The sequence below is a fragment of the Protopterus annectens genome, chromosome 4.part0 (genome assembly GCF_019279795.1).
Source record: "Protopterus annectens isolate FY-2018-M chromosome 4.part0, PAN1.0, whole genome shotgun sequence".
In the NCBI taxonomy this organism is placed as follows: Eukaryota; Metazoa; Chordata; order Ceratodontiformes; family Protopteridae; genus Protopterus; species Protopterus annectens.
The window spans coordinates 1,855,451,918-1,855,468,701 of NC_056733.1; the positions used below are offsets into that span (position 1 = coordinate 1,855,451,918).

The following is a 16,784-nucleotide window of genomic DNA, read 5'->3' on the forward strand; positions in this document are numbered from 1 at the left end:
GCCCTGTTTATAAATCAAAGACATTTAACCTCAATGATCCCTATTGTCTGCAAAACAAACTAAGTGAATTTGGCATCAGTCCAGACACTACTCCCTGGTTTAAAAACTTCCTCACTGATAGACACTTCAGTTGTAAAATAGGATCCTCTTAAGCAGAATCTGCACCTATAACCAGTGGTGTACTACAAGGATCCATTCTTGCCCCCATCCTCATCTCCATATTCACTAACAAATTCCTTCTGACCTCCCCATCTCCCTCTTATCCTCTGTGCTGATGACATGGCCATTTACTGATCAGGCCACTGACACACCAACATTCAATGCCAACTCCAGTTGGGCTTACATGAGATCCACCAATGGCTCAATGACCATAAACTACTTGTCAACACCACCAAGAACAAAACTATCCTTTTTGGAACTCTACACAAAATTCACCAAGCACCTGACTCTTTAGCCACTTTTGACTTTGACAACCATTCCACAGAGACAACCTCAACCTTCAATCACATAGGATTATGGCTTGATAAGTCACTAAACTTTGACTTCCACTTACATAAAGAGAGAGCCAAAATAATCTCCCTGCTCTTCTGGGCCAAAATGATCTCTCCTTTTCTGTCCAAAACAACCAGAGCAGCCATTGGCAAAGCAATTCCCCTTTCTAAAATTGAATATGGTCTTCAAATTTTTCCTTCTGCCTCCAAGAAAAATCTTGCCACAATGCAGACTATCTCTAAGCGCATCTACTGATTCATTACAAACTCACTTCTCTGTGTGTATCATTGTATCACCCTAGAAAAAGACAAATGGCTACCCATAAAACAAAGATCTAAACTACTTTTAGGATCCCAGCTAAACAAACACCATATACTGTATTTATTCCACTTCCAGATAGACTTCATGAAAAAACTCCTCATACAACCTGAGACACTACTAAAAAGTCACACCAACTCTCATTACATCTAGAACCAAGCTCTGAAGCACTGCAAATGGTTCCTCTTCTCGGGCAAGCTCTCCCCATTAGCATAAAGGAAATCAACATTTATTCCAAATTCAGAATGCAACTCAGAAAGCTGCTCTTCATCCAACCCAAAATGCTCCTGCTTCATCTCAGGACTTATCACCTAACCTGTCCTTTCTGAGTGTCTTCTTCTCTCTCTCATGTTGTACTAAAGATTGACCCACATTAGAAACTCGTGTATATATTGAACTTTACACTATGGTTGATTGTGCATTGCACTGTTCTTGTTCACTAGAATGTATATAACATTTTATATGTAATTAGTCTGAATTATTGTGTTATTGCTTACATTTCTGTAATTTTAGCTTGTAAAATGGTTTGTGTTTCACTCAGGCTGAGCCTGAAATTGGTAAATAAATATAAATAAAAAATGAATAAAAAAAAAACAAAGATGAACTACACAAAGCAAAGCCCTTTTTCATAGGATCATAGGAGGTTACTAAGCTAATGGCCCTGGGGCCCTTACAAGCCTAGCCAAGAGTTTATCCCCAAAAAGAAACCTCAGTCACCACCTTTCACCCCTGTGAATGAGGGACACAGCTGGAACCCCCTGGGACAAATTTGTAGTTTCCCATCCACTCATCAAGGTTGTGCTTGAAGAGGGTTAGCGAGGTACTCTGTTTGACGTGTATGGGAAGTCTATTACACTGACTGCAGCCTCTGGGAGACAAACCTGTCTCTCCAGTAGGTTTTATTGACATTGCATAATAGATTCAGGCCTTTCAAGTGGGTAATGCGAGAGGAGTTAGACTTATGGCTATGGAGCATTTCTAGTATGGCAGGTTCCAAGATTGCCTTGTAGGGAAGACACAGATCAAATATGAGCAATCTGTCTGACACTGAGTAGAGTGATAATGATTTAATAATCAAATGACTGATTTCTAATTGGCCTGCATTTTTTTTAAAGTATTTAATTAAAATGGTACTGTAACCTAGATTAGTATATATAATTTAAATGTTATTTTTATTTTAGAAGAATGACAATAATCAATTCAATGGATAACTACTAAATTTATTAAGGTCCGCCATTATACCCAGAAAAGCATAAAAACATCACATCAAAAGTTGGAATGATACAAGCAGGTGTTTCTTAGCATAGAATCATATGTATTAGTTTTATTTCTTAAAGTGATTATTATTGAACAGATTGAAAATGTTTTACATATGTCACTATCCATTATAATAAATTAAAATTATATAATTCCTAATTAAAAACATTAAATAATAGAATGATTTGTTCCTGTTAATTACATCCAATAATATACTGATTTACTAATGAAATCTAAACATATAAATAATGTATTAAAAGCATTCAATAATATCCTAAATAGATATTCTTTTTTTTTCATGCATCCAATTATTAGCTTAAGATTCATAGTCCACATGGGTGAGAATAAACAAAATGGGTAAAAAGAAAAAAATATTTGTTTGCTTTCAGAAATATGATATATGATATTCAATAAAAATCTAATTATCCTTCCATGTCATTTGGGTCAATTTCTAACTCCTTGATCTCCCTCTCTTAAAACCCTCTTTTGTGCGGTTTTGCACGTTTTTGCGCATAGCGCAACATCGGGCAGCGCCGCCTAATTGGGTTTAAACTATTCCTGGCTCCACAAAGTCTGCTCTTCACTTTTTCCCTTAGAACTGCTCTATCTCTCAAATTAAACACCATATTCTCATTCTAAGGCCCCTCACTGGTCCAAATAAGTAATTTTACAAGTTAGCACTAATAAACCATAAGCACTACTTACTCTTATACTCTCTACGATTACCTTGTCCCCTATTGGTCCGTTTTAATTCAGTTCCCTATATTACTCTAGCATGTCCAAAGGTCAGTCAATGGTTTCCTCTCCAGTCCAGCTGGTGAATCTGGGAATTTTGAGGCAATGTTACAACTGTCTCATGGACACGGACAACCCTCTCCTCCTCCAAACAGGTTCAAATATATGTGAGAGATGCAACCATATAGCCAAACTGGAGTCTGAGCTCTCTCATCTCAAAACTGGTGTAACCAGTCAGGAGAAGAAGGTAACCTCACACAACACAATTCCAGTATCACATAGTCCCACCACAACAGAGAACCAAACACATAAAAACACAAAAACATACTCGGAGGCTCTAAATAAAAATCTACCTAAGTAACAGAGACCTCCAAAGTAGACATCCAAGCAAACGCTACCCCAAAACAAAACACGTACAACACATAGCACACAAAGTCAGTGTGCCAAGCAGTCACAGCCCTTAAGGCTGAATAACACACCTGATACTCTTGTAATAGGTGACTCTATTGTCAGACACACTGACGTCCCGCTCACCAGGCTGAATAAAGAGAAGGTCACATTGAGCTGCCTGTCGGGCGCTAGGATCCGCCACATAACGCAAGCACTCAGGTAACTCCAAAGCAAATACAAATATGACTCAGTCATTGTATATGCTGGCGTGAATGACCTGAGACGTACCTCCCTCGACTACATGAAAAGAGACAAAGAGGAGCTCTCTGATCATGTAGCCTAGGCCGGTATGACCCTGACCTTGAGCAGCATCTTACCCTCACCTAGAATGATGCCACTGTATAAAAACAAAATGATCGATTTTAACAATTGGCTAAAATTTTGGTGTCATTCAAAGGGGATCCAGTGTCTGTCAGCCTGGGAAGACATGCTCGACAAGCCACGTTGCTTCGCTAGGGACGGCTTGCACCTGTCACCCCTGGGCTTTCGAATATTGGCAAAGGCTATTGCCACCCCCATAGTGCCTTTTTTAGGCAAGACTCAAAAGTCAAACCCACCTCCATAGACAGCACAAGGAACAAGAAACTAAGGGTAATGCTGCTAAACGCCAGAAGTCTTAACCTCAAGATGCATGCACTCGAAGCTCTCCTCAGTACGGAGAACATCGATATCTGTGCAGTAACAGAAACCTGGTTCAAGGCTCCAGAGAGCACCCCAGCACTACCAGGTTATACCTCATATCATGCTTTTCGGCCCCAAAACCCAGACCGAACCACAAAAGGAGGGGGAGTTTCCATATTTATCAAGGATATCCACACCTCCAGGTTAGTGGCATTGCACGAAGTATCGGAGACCATCCATGTGCAACTGACAGTGGGCAAGACTGCTTTTCAGTTTATAGCATCCTACAGACCACCCTCTCAAAGTCAGGAATCCCACTCGGCTTTCCTGAAAACATTGGAGAACATGAAGATCTCTCCGAACAACATTATATTGGGCGACTTCAACTACCCAAACATAGACTGGGAGCATTACTCAAGCCCCAGCACCTTGGCCCAAAGGTTCCTGGAATTTATAAACTCAAATGCTATGGAGCAACTAGTCACCACTCCCACAAGAGGGGAAAACATACTAGACCTGATCATTACCAACATGGGGACTCTATGCTCCGTACCAGAAGTATATCCCTCATTGGTAAGATCAGACCATAAATTAATTTCACTGGATATCCACATCCCGACTCCACCCCCAGCCCAGAAAACCACAGTGAAAAACTTCTCAAAAGCGAACTTCACACTTCTCAAAACCGAAGTGGAATCCTTCAAGGCCCCAGGGCCAGTGGAAACTATGGCCCAAACTGCAGAATCCTATATAAATGCATTCTACGGACATCTCCAAGAATGCATGGATCATGCTATCCCAAACAAAATCAAGACCCAATCATCCAAAGGCAGGCATCCAGTCTGGTGGACCCCAGCCATAAATAAACTGTACAACAGAAGGAGGAAGCTACTACATGATAGAGCAAAATCCCTAAAAGGGAAGGCATCTCTGATCAGTACTAGCAAAAAATTACGATCCCTCATAAAATCCTCCAAGGCCAGCTTCGAGAGAAAAATTGCACAGGACACTAAAGACAATCATAAGGCTTTTTTTAGTTATGTTAGGAACCTGGGATGCAACTCCCAGACTTGTTCTGAGTTGATTCCAAGTGACAAAAAATACACTGAACCCACAGACATCGCCAATATCCTGGCAGACAGGTTCAGTGCAAACTTCTCCACCCAAAAGAGCAAGTATCTATCCCGGCAGAGTGCAGCCTCCCAAACATCTCTGATGCTCACGTGAAGGCCGCCCTCTCCAAAGCAAAAAACACTGCTTCCATGGGACCAGATGGTGTCCCGGGTTGCATCCTACATGAACTCCAAGAAGAACTAATCCCTCAAATAAAACTGCTGTACAATCTCAGCCTCACTACAGGATATGTGCCCAAAGAATGGCGTACAGCAACAGTGGTCCCACTCCACAAAGGTGGCACCTCTGCGGACCCTGGAAACTATCGCCCCATAAGCCTGACTAGCCTAGTCTGCAAGGCTATGGAGAGGATCATCATGGAACTCATAAACAAAGACATTGGGGACCTACAGACATTAGATCCTACCCAATTTGGCTTAGTCAAGGGCAGATCCTGCCTTTTGAATCTGGTCGACTTCTTCGAAACAGTCACCAAGGCCATAGATGAAGGGAAGGTAGTCCACACAGCCTATCTGGACCTCGCAAAGGCATTTGACACAATACCCCACTCGGGCATCATAGATAAGCTATCCAGCCTAAATGTAAACCCCTATGTCACAAGATGAGTCGCAAACTGGCTCAAAGACAGAACCCACAGAGTCAGAGTTGCTGGAGCCATGTCAGACTCGAAACCGGTCATAAGTGGCATCCCACAAGATTCTGTCCTGGGACCTCTCTTGTTTGGTATTTACTTTTCTGAGGTACAAGCCAATGTGGGAGGACTATGGCTCACCAAGTTCGCAGATGACTGCAAACTGGGCGCCATAATCGACTCTCCAGCTGACACAAACATCCTTCAAAAAGGTCTCGCAGAGATGGATAACTGGTGCCAGAGCCATGGTCTAAAGCTAAATGCCAAAAAGTGTATAGTCATACCCTTTGGCAAAAACAATGTGCCCACAAATTACCACATAGGTGGTAACCCATTAAGTACAGAGAAAGTAATTAGGGATCTGGGGACCCAAGTTGATAGCAATCTCTCCTTTAACAACCACATTGCCAAAGTGGTTAGAAAGACCTTCTACATAGCCCACCTCATCATGAAAGGATTCACATCTAGATCAAGACAGGTAATCGTGCCCCTTTATTCATCCCTCATCAGGCCCATCATAGAATACAATGCCCCCTTTGGGATGTACCTTACCCGACACCTGCAGCAATTAGAAAGACCCCAAAAGTACCTCACCAGGAGGATGAAGGGACTCAAACAGATGCCATATGCTGCTCGGTTAAAAAAACTCCAGCTCTACTCAGTTGCATACCACCTACTTCGAGGCGATCTATGCCTGACATATAAAGCTATGTCCAACCCAGAATTAATGGACATGCTCCACCTCAGTAAATCCAAATCCCTTAGAGCCACGCGCTCGAGGGACTTGAACCTCAGCACAGAAATAAATAGAACATGCTGGAGGGACAGATTCATAACCTAGAGGCTCCCTTCGCTCTGCAATAGAATTCTAATTCATGTTAGGCAGAGCACCTCACTGACTCTCTTCAAGAAGAATCTTGATGAGTGGATGGGGGATCGTAGGTTTGTCCCGGGGATTACTTCCGTGTCACTATTAGACAGAGGCACAGTAAACTAAACTTTAAAAAGGGCACAGTATACTCAAATCAAGGGGTGGCGTAAGCCAAACACAATCGGGCTAGGCTTATAAATGCCCCAGGGCAGATAGCCTAGTATGAACCTATAAACCTATGAACCTATGTAAAGCTCAAGAACTTCTGCTACAATTGGGAGGGGGAATCCTTAGCTATTTAAATGTATATTTCTGTTTTTTTTCTTTAATGCTACGTCAGAATCATATCTTTTTACCTTAAGTAAAATGTTGTGATATATTAAGACAGTTATGTTAAAAGCATACTGATGTTTTTAATCAAAATGTCTTACCCCTACCTGGATACTAAACCCAAGACTACTGTTTTGAGATATCCTGGTGGGATGTCTTCTCCTTTGTTTCAAAAATATTTACTTGGAATGACTTTCATAGTTTTTTTGTACTGCTGATAGATGTCTAGAAATAATAACAGCATTTATTGCAAATATAAAGACATTTAAAAGCTGATTTAAACATATATTTATGAATGTTAAATGCAAATATGCTTTAGAATTAATATAATTTTTTTTCATTCTTTCAGATATAAACTTTCAGCTTATTTCATTTAGTTATCATTAGTGTCCCTGTACACGTCTTTTAGCATGGGGAATGCTCTTTACAATGGATTGTTATAGCTGTATCTTTTTTTAACACCTTTATTGAATTATTACTTGTGACGTAGGCAAATTTACATCTATAGAAAAGTAAGCAGATTGCATTAACAAATGAACATTAAGAAACATTATACTTTGCATATATTGTTATATATCATATAACCTAACACAACATAAATAATTCCATTCCTGACCCTTTTTATAAAGCCAGAAACATCTTTATTAAACCACCACCTACGACATAAGCAATTATTCATTTATGTAAATGAAAACAAACCACACCGACACAATCCTAGTTGCAAGCATTTTACATCACAAACCATAATGACACATTCCCAGTTGCAAACTTTATACCTCACTTATAATCTACTCAGTCATTTTCAGTCAAACATTTCATAGCTCATTTAAGTCCTGCCTTCTTTTAAACCTCATTCCTCTCATGTATGTACTGTTCCCACAATTCCCACGTTTTCTTCTATAGTTTGCTCCTACCCTTTTCTAAAGATCTCAATTCCAGTTATTTTATCTCTGTTACTATATTCACTACTTCTAATATAGTTGGTTTAGATTCTGATTTCCATTTTCTAGTAATTGCTTCTTTGGCATCCATCATAATTAGACACAGCAAGGCTATGTCTAGACAATTCCAATTCTGTATCATAGCTGAGGAAAATCCTCTCCATCATCACACCAACCCACCCACCCAGCATCTCTGACAGTGCAGCCCCCAAGGAATCCTTCAATTCTACCAATCCACCACTCTCCCAGGAAAATATGTTCCCAAATGCCTCTTTCTTCCCCGTCACTCCTACATCATCTGCGATGTACCTCAGGAAAAAAAATTCTCTTGGAGTATAAAAATATCTATGTAAACATTTCCAAGCAAAAATCCTAAATCTTCTAGATTTTGTTGCTTATTTGGGAGACAAACATATATCCTCTCATTGTTTCTTTGTGAATTGCTTATCCATTCTCTCTTCCCTTCCTTTCTAAGCCCCTCTGATTGATTCTTATACTTATCATGCAACATAACTGTTTCTTGTATAGTATTTGGTTAAAACTTCAACAGTTCATTTCCTCCTACTTTACTGAACATTTCTAAATTCTCATTTATGTACACATTAAACTTTTGGAAAAACCAGAGTGAATGATCTGAAGTAGAAACAAAACCAGTAAACAGGTAAAACTTCACACTGTGTGTACTGAGCAGAAAATGGCAGTAAAAATACCTTTGTAGTCTGACAAGGGTTCTCATCACACAATGTGTAGCAAAGTCCAAAGTATAAAAAATAAACTTAATAATCTAAAATTAACAGCAGATGTTATTGCCTTCCATGTGCCAATACTTATAAACTGCTATATAACAGAACAGTATGTCCCAGCTACTTGGAAAATTGTATATATTATACCATTACAGAAAAGAGGCAATTCAACAGAACTAACAAACTACCGGCTCATTGCTATACTTTCACCACTTTCTTAAATTCTGGACGATGTATCCACTTTAAACTTCTTAAACACCCTCTAAACAATAATCTCCTGTCATCATCACAGCATGGCTTCCGACCATATCATAGCACTACTACAGCTCTTCTAAGTTTCAGTAATACTATAAATAAATTCACATACGATGGCAAAATAGTGTCTTCAGTCTTTATTTATTTTACATTTGCTGACTGGGCTAGTCTAGCTGGATGCATGTCCATTTTCAGTAGAGGCCCGGGGAGAAAAGCTCCACTAACAGAACAGTAAAATTAGTAAAAAAAAAAAAAAAAAAAAAAAAAAAAAAAAAGTAATAAAAAACAATGCTAGTAGAACAGCCAACAAAAATACATCGGGGAAAATTCCTAAACAAAGCTATTGCTAAAATGAGAGAGAAACATGTGTAGCATTGATATACACAAGACAGAATTTAAGTAATTTACATAAGGGGGACTAACACTAATTGAGACAATTTTTTTTGAGTGATCGTCAACAGCAGAACAGCATAAATAGTAGGAGTTATACTCAAAAGAACAGTTGTGAGACAGGAGGCAATAAAAGTGTCAGTCAGGGTTAGTACAAGGGCAGAGCCATTGGGAATTAAGGAAGGTTTTTAGATGCTTCTTGAAAAGGGGTGTGGAGGCCAGTGATGTATGCTCGCTTGGAAGCTTGTTCCAATTAGGACCAAAAGAGTTGGAGAACAATCAGTCCCCAGCATTGTTGTGGGATTTATGGGAGGCCGCTAGGAGTTTGGTGGCTGAACGCAAGGAAGAGAGGTTTTTATAAGGGCTAATAAGAGTGCAGAGTATGGTAGTATTCATGGGGTGATAGAAGATTTTGTGGGTGATGCTAAGTTGCTGTAGCAACAGTTGATTTGTAATTCCAGCCAACCAAGTTGTTTAAGATTTATGCAATGGTGGGTGCGAAAAGGAGCTCCTGTGGCAAATCTGGCAATGTTGTTGTATGAAGTTGACAGTTTATTGATATTAGATTTAGATAAGTTGGTAAAAATCGGTGAGGCATAGAGAAGGGTATAGAGCAGGTGTGTTTGTGCGATAGTAACTCTAGCTGATGCAGTGAGGAAGGGTTTAAGCCTATATAGAGATCCAAGTTTTCTATTGACTGACTTGATGGTTAAGTTAATATGAGAATCGAAGTTAAGATTATGATCTATTGTGACACCTAGAAGTTTGGTGGTAGAGTCAGGGGATATTATTGTGCCATTGTTAGATGCTATATTGAAGTTTAAAGTAGAGGATTTCTGGGTAGGTGTAAATAGTAATAATTTAGTTTTTTTGGGGGTTAAGAAGGAGACAGTATTGACAGAAACAGTTTTCAGCTGCTGTAAATACTTTTTGGGTAGTAGTCTGTAGCTCAGCTGGGGATGGTGCTGAACATACCAGTGTTGAGTCATCTGCATATTGAATGCAGGTGGTTTGTGGAAGGGACATATTTAGATCATTAATAAAAATAGGGAAGAGGAGTGGTCCAAGAATGGAACTTTGTGGGACTCCAATTTTAATGGGAAGCTGAGAGGATATGTGATTGTCCCAAAGAGCTGCTTGCTGTCTATTTCCTAAGTAGGAAATGAACCACTGGATTGCCTGGGAGTCTAATGCCAGGGGTCTACCTGACAACACAGATGCACCACAACACCGACACCACATAACTGAAAGTTCACAAACACGAAACCTCACATGCCCGACACACCACAATCCTGACAATCAACACACAAAACAAATCCCCTGTCCAAAAAGCACACACACAACACAAGCACACCAAAATCCTTACAAACCCACACTAAACCTTATATACACAACTATCTATAACCTTAACCCAAACCCTAACCCTAAGGTCCGTCACTATCGCACACTCACCTAACCCGCGCCCTAACCCTAACTCACTTAACCCACCCCTAACCCTAAACACTGTCACTATCGCACACTCACCTAACCCGCGCCCTAACCCTAACTCACTTAACCCACCCCTATCCCTAGAGTCGTCAATATCGCACACTTACCTTACTCGCACCCTAACTCTAACGTCTGTCACTGCCACATACTTACACAGCCTTTTCACATGTCGGTGTTCTCAGCGTCGCGGTTTTCATCCGTCGGTCATCTCAGTTTTTGATCTTCTGGTGTCGGTGTTCTCATCGTCAGCGTTGTCAGGTAGACCCAATGCCAGAGATTTAAGGATGTTTAGTAAGAGTTTATGGTTAACCATATCAAAGGCCTTGGAGAGGTCTAAGAAGAGAGCTGAGGACAGTAAGTTGTTATTACGATTTCTATTAATACGGTCTGTGAAGGATAAGAGTGCAGTAGTTGTGCTGTGATATGGTCTAAAACCGTGTTGGCAGTCAGCTAGGAGATTGTTTTGGAGAAGATGGTCGAGCAATTGCCGATAAATGCATCTTTCCATGATTTTAGCTAATGGAGAAAGTAGGGGTATGGGACGGAAGTTAGAGAGTTCGTTAGAGTTACCCCCCTTATGTAGAGGAATGATATGACAGACTTTCCAGAGGGATGGGATAAAGCCTTCAGTTATGGTTTGATTTATTAAAATGGAGACAGGATAGGCAAGTACTCCAGCTGCAATTTGCAGATACTCAGCTGGGAGGAGGTCAGTTGAGGGTGTACAAGATTTAAGTTTCATAAGTAGGGTGTGGATGAGACATGTTGAGACTGTTTAAATTTGAAAGTGGGTGGTTTATTGGTCAGAGAGTAAAGTTCTTGGGTGGCAGCAGGTGACAAGGTCTTGGCTAGGGATGTGACAGTGTCAGAAAAGAATTTTTTGAAAGTGTCAGCAATTTGGTTGGGTGTACTGTGAGTGAGGCTGGAAGGAGTAGGGTTTTAGAATTTCCTAGATGTAGTAATTTGTTGATACCTGACCAGAATTTCTGAGGGTTTTGGTGTTGAGCTTGTTGGAATTTCGAGTAATAATATTTTTTGTCTAGGACTATTAATCCCTTTGTTTCATTTCTAAGCTGCCTAAAGGTTTGGTGGTCAGACATGTTTTTAGTGATAGACCATTTAGTCCATGTTCTATTTCTCTGTAGCATTTTTTGCTTGGTCTCTTTGGTTAGCCATGGAGCAGGTTTTGCTCTGGTTTTAATAGACTGAGTGGTGGCATGGTGGCTAAGAATTTGCAGGAATTTATTGTTGAAGTAGGAAACTGCCTCCTCAAGAGGTAAGTATTTTAGGGGAGACCAATTGCAAGCTTTGAGCTCTATCTGGAAGTTTGTTTGGCTGAAACATTTCTTATTCCTTGTTGTTCTGAAAATTGTATGGTTGGGGATAGGGTTTTTTTGTCTGGTAATATAAGTAGGTATACTACTTATCGCTGGTCGCTGATATTATCAGGTAGAACACCAGTGGTATAAGCCAGGGGATGACTATTGACTAAAATCCAATCAAGGGTGCTCTGTTTGATGCTGGATTTATTAATTCTAGTAGGGGAGGTAATGGTTTGACTGAAGCCATAAAGGTTTATGTGAGAGGTTGGTTTGGGAGAAATGCAGCAATTCCAATCAATATTAAAGTCTCCTAGGAGAATAGTTTCCTGAGGGAAGGAAGTGGACAGCTTGCTCAGTGTATTTTCAAGGGTATTAATATTATTGCCTGGGGGGAATATAACAGCAGATTATGTAAATGGATTTGTTTGTATTAAGCTGTAGCTTGGTGATTAAGATTTTGTGTTACTTGGTGAGGGTGGTTTGGTATCTAGTTGGGCAACCAGTAATTCAGTTTTGTAGAGTATTGCTACTCCACCACCCTTTTTTGATTAGACGTTCAAGTCTGAGGATGCTATACCCAGGTGGGATTATATCATTATCCTTAGTTCCTGATTTAAGCCAGGTTTCAGTTAGGCATAAGATATCAAAGGAATGTAGATCTAGCAGGGCATGTAGTTGGGTAATTTTATTGTTTAGGCTGCAAATATTTAGATGGGCTATATGGAGAGAGCTGGGTGTGGTGGTAGGATTTACAGAATTAGCTATTAGCTTGATATAGTGGAGGGATACTAGGGAGGTAGTTGTTTGGGCCTGGGTTAGGATGAATGTCTCCATATTGGAATAGAAGCTGCTGTTGACTGTATAAGTATTTGGAGAGTTTGGAAGAAATTGGATAAAGTTTTTTGTTTTGGAAATACCTGATATGTGTAGTTCTATGGAACTGAGGTATGAGGTAGGAAGATGAAGATGTTATGCTGCTATGTGTTTGTGGGGCATATACAGAGTGAGGAGTAGTTTGCTTTACTATTAGCTGAGATTCAGTTAAGTTTCTGTTCTCATAGAGAGTGAGGGTGTATGAAACAAGAAGAGTGTTTATGGACATGTCCAAAGCATTCAATACAGTTTCTCAACCTAAGTTACTGTCTCTGCTGAATAATCTTAATATCAACCCTGATGCTGTTAACTGGTTTCAAAGTTATCTATCTAGCCGCTAGCAAGCTGTGAAATAGAAGCAAGTTCTATCCCCACTCCTTCCTGTTACACTTGGAGTCCCTAATGGTTCAATCCTAGGGCCAACCTCTTCAGCATATTCATAAATGATCTTAATACTGCCTCCTGTCAAGCATCTATCTTACAATATGCAGATGAATCAACCCTCATGTGCAGCATCCACAATAACTCAACGTCTTACAGTGACACAAAAAGCCCTCTCTGATATTGAAATGTGGCTGGCAAACTCACAACTCATTCTCAGCCCTAATAAAACTAAACTTATGATCTTTCATCCATCTAAACCTACTAACCTTCCAGCTAACTTTTATATCACTGCCAGTAATAATACTAGGATTTTCCCAGATTCCCAAACAAAACTATTAGGTGTTATAATTGACAACAAACTAAAATTTGACAAACACTTTTCTAAAACAATCAAAAAGGTTGACAAGAAAATGGGAACAATGTATAGAAACAAAAAATTCTTAACAGACGCTGCAAGAATAGCCATAGCTAGAACCTACCTTCTCTCCTCACTCTTATATGCGCCCCCCATACTTACCAACCTCAAAAAGTCAGAACTAAGTAAATTAGAATCATGTTACAGTAAGACTGCCAAATCTGCAACAAGTTCCACACATTCACCCTTTCACTGTCAATGCCTAAAAATCATTCTTGGTTGGAACTATCTCATGTTATGAACTATAATCTGTTAATAATGGCTCATAAAATAATGCACAATCCTGACAACGTACCTCCCCAAAAAAATGTTCCATAACTCTATTCTAATATTCGTAGTCTTCGATCAGCTAACAAAGACTTACTCCAAGTAACTAAAATGTTCAATACAACAGGCAACCCTCTTTACTCTAACTTTGTAGCTAAAAATTGAATACCCTTCCACATATTATTAGATCCATAAGCAATCTTAATCATTTGAAAATATCTCTCAAAAGACACTTATTTGAATCCTGGCTTTGCACATGTAATACTCCAGGTTAATTATTAACTTAGCATTACTTATATAATTTGACTGTACATACTAACTCTGTTAGCATATCCCTTCTAACAACACTACTTCTCTATAAGTAGTTACGTTCCTAGCTGCAGCTCTCACCATGGAAGCATTACTATGCACTACTTTGCCTAAGTTATTCTCCCTGCTTAATTTCCTAAATTAAGTTTGGCAACAAACCAAGTTGTCCCGGGACATCTTCATGAGGGGTTAGATGGATATTAGTGGGTGTTAAGTGAGTAGGGGAGGTGAAAGGGTTAAGTGGAGGCAGGGATGATTGGGAGGAAATGAGATAAGGGTAGGGAGGGGCTTAAGAGGTTTAGACAAGTGTAGCTGGGTAAACAATCACATTTAGGCATGAACTTGCTACTGCAAGTACTATATCCATGAAGACCAGGAGGTACAAGGGAGCAAGTAGGCCTTGGATTTTGTGAAAAGTGGTAAAGCTGGGAAATAGCAGGAGTCAATGTGAGGTGGAACGGGTGGCATGGTTGCTGGGTTACCATGTTACTATAATGTGGCCTGGGTAGTTTGCATGTCTGAGGCTTAGATAAGGGGAAGTTTTATTGTGCAGTTATTTGTTTGGCTCTTGGTTGTGGTGTCAGGTAGTAGGCGTTGGACAAAGTGGTGGTGTGCCTTTCCATCATTTGTGGGTGTGTGATGGCATGCAGTCTTTATAGGCCATCAATTAATGGTTTATATTCACTCATGCAGCTTTTGGGTGGTTTGTAAATGATACTCTGGGTTGGACTGTTTTGTGTGAAGCTTTAAATTTTGGGTGTTCTCTACGGTTGGTTGTTGGGGGGGGGTTAAGTGTTTGTGGGCCTTGAGAGGCTTGGAAGTTTGTGGAGGGAAGCATGGTGTCACCTGAGGTTGGTCTTTTTTGATGGTTACTGTTTCACAGGCTGTATGGAATGATGTTGTTTGCTCCATGCGGTGGGAGGGAGGTAGTTTGAAGCAGGCACAGTAATCACTAAGGGGATGCTAGAGTTGTGGGGGCCTGTGCAGTAACGAAACACTGCCGCGGAATTGCTTTGACTAAATATGTGGCCAGAAAGTTTGCTACCACAAGGTACCCACCTTCTATTTCTATTACACGTCAGCGCATGATTACGGATGCTGATTCCACAAAAAAAAAAAAAAATAGATAAATAATAAATCGCTTGGATTTTTTGTCCCCAGTTGGTTTCATGGGTGGTGGGGTTTAGAATAAACTTGTTATGACTCTGTAATGGGGTATGCTGTGAAATGTTTGGTCATGCTAGAGAATGGAAAATGGTTTGATGTCTGCTCCATACTACAGAACCACAAGCTTCATCACATGTAATTCCACTTATCACCGGGCACCCAGGAGGACCCCAAAGGATAATGAGGTAGTCAGAAATAATCATTTCCGATAATAAAGACATTACCTCTTAATGAAAGATGGTGAATAAAGACATCAGATTCATTCCAGAACCATTCGGTCTGAGCAAGTAACTCGACGGCACCTGAACTTCATATTTCGTGCTAGCTGAGTTAGAAGATGTTAATTTTATTGAGGGTGTCCGATGGTAAGAGGTACAGAATGGACTGGAAATTAATTATGCTTAAGCTATGGGCTCTCTAAAGGATTATGGGTGACTGACACTGGCAATTTTTATTTTGTTTACTGTCTACCTAGGAGAGCAGCTGTGTTAAATGGCTACTTTATGTGGAGTTGCTGTTTTTCCCCTGTCGTTGCTGAATAATTGCGGTTCTCCCTCAGAGAACTGGAGTATTGGTCGATAAAGTTGTTGGATGCCAAAACTAAGGACCATCATTAAGGTCATAAGAAATAGATGTGCTTGACATAGTCCGACACTTCACAGCAACCTGGTAAGGTACCGGGGAGCTCGGACTGTAACTGCAAAATGGATGTGGTTTTCCATTTACCAAGCATTAAAAAAAAATGAAAAGGGTGTTTATATTGTGGTGTAGGCGTATGTGTGTGGGAAGTCAGATTTAGATGGATCGATAATTTTACACTCGCATTACTTGCTGTTTCTTTGGACAGTGAATCAGGGTGGCCCTCTTGGAAAAAGAAGGGAAAGAGGCGGGATCCAGCTCACTAGTGGATTCAGCCTCAGTTGTGATCATTAGTGGTTGGGGTGGAGCAATCAATGGCAGTGCGTTATAGTTTGGATGGTTTCAGCAACCAATTGCTGTGCATGCAGTGTGCTGCCGGAGGAATAGTGGAATCGGACCAGTGTTTCCATGAACTGGACATTTGCATTTTCTAGCACTATGGATTTTATGTTCAGTAGATTGTGACAATTATGTTGGGGTACATTATAAGGCAAAAGGGCTCACCCCAGTTTAGTTTTTAACTTTTGAAGAATTGCTGTCTGACACTTTCAAGTTTTCTGTAGGATTCTGTTAAAGCAGGAATATAGAATAAAATTAGGCAAAACTTCTAAAGGTGGAGGCATGTCTGCCTAGAAATAGACAGCTTGTCATGCCTTTTCAGTCGCTTAATAGTGCTTTTTCATTAATCAAGCATGGTTATATCTTATAATTCTATATGGCCTATTCTGACGAAATGATTGGTGTAAATCAGC

The 16,784-nt window shown here is 40.1% G+C and overlaps 1 protein-coding gene across 2 annotated transcripts in view; it reads right to left on the reverse strand.

The window, feature by feature from the left end:
• The window catches only part of LOC122800048 (slit homolog 3 protein-like), a 2,083,326-nt gene that overhangs the window by 373,910 nt on the left and 1,692,632 nt on the right, over positions 1-16,784 (reverse strand). The gene's annotated exons all lie outside the window — the stretch shown is intronic.